The sequence below is a fragment of the Pteropus vampyrus genome, unplaced genomic scaffold (genome assembly GCF_000151845.1).
Source record: "Pteropus vampyrus isolate Shadow unplaced genomic scaffold, Pvam_2.0 Scaffold35, whole genome shotgun sequence".
In the NCBI taxonomy this organism is placed as follows: Eukaryota; Metazoa; Chordata; class Mammalia; order Chiroptera; family Pteropodidae; genus Pteropus; species Pteropus vampyrus.
In genome coordinates this window covers 1,504,501-1,505,620 of record NW_011888816.1, presented here as the reverse complement: position 1 = coordinate 1,505,620, position 1,120 = coordinate 1,504,501, and positions in this window count along the sequence as shown.

Below are 1,120 nucleotides of genomic sequence, written 5' to 3'. Positions count from 1 at the left end.
GTCACTTCTCCTTTTAAGCACATTTTGAGGTTTGCACAATACATTCTCATCTTTTCAGCTGTCAGGAAGGATTACTTTTTAAACCAAAACTTGTCTGCCTTTCTTCAGCATTAACGTTAACAGTAAGAACAGCGTCACAGGTCAGTCCCTAACTATGCACACAGACATCCACGGGTGTGTAACAGATGGACGTTCCCTAAAATCCTGAATCAAGATATGGCTGAAACTACTGCCTGTCATTTCCTTGCAAAATAACCAACTAATATTAATGAGTCTTCACTTCTGAACTACAAATGCTTTGAAACAGGATGGTGTTCTTTCCTGGCCACTACTTTTAACTTAGGAAGGAGACCATTCTTGATTTCTTAGGCCTATCAAGTCAGTGGACAGTACGGTACCCTTAAGTTGGAGATGTAGCTTATGTTTTAAAAACTGCATTTTACAAACCACTCTTTCATTTTGAAAACAGACAATGATCCTAATAAACAAGATTTTGCTAGTTTTCTCCACAAATATCACTTGTTGAGCACTTACAGCCTCCTCTACTGTGTACTATGGGAAATAAACTGCAAACAAAATGTTTTATTTTTTTAATTTTTAAAAAAATTTTTTAGGCAAGCCAACCGTTGGTTGACCTCACAGATTGCAAGACTTTGTCAGCTTACAATCCCTTATTTTTTAGTTTTTAAGGTTACAGCACCTGGTCTTCCTAGATTCAAAATGTTTTCTTTTAATGATACTTGCAAAAATAAGTCTTAGTGGTGTCATACTAGCAGCAAAATTAACCAGTATATGAATTCAGTCGGCAAACTGGAGATAATTTTCCAAAAAGTAACAGTATAAATGTACTGAATACCACTAAATTATACTTTAAATGGTTAAGACGATATATTTTTATGTATCATATGACAAACGTTTATGTTCATCACGGTCATATTTTATCACAATACTATGTTTTTAAGAGCAACAGTATGACCCCATTTCGTAATAAATACATATATGAGTTTGCACAACATGGCACACGTTTTTAAATGTCAGGAAGCCTCCTGCCGAAAACATTTGCGGATTGCAGTTACTTTTACTTTTCTTATACCCACCCGCGTCACCTAACCGTCTGTAA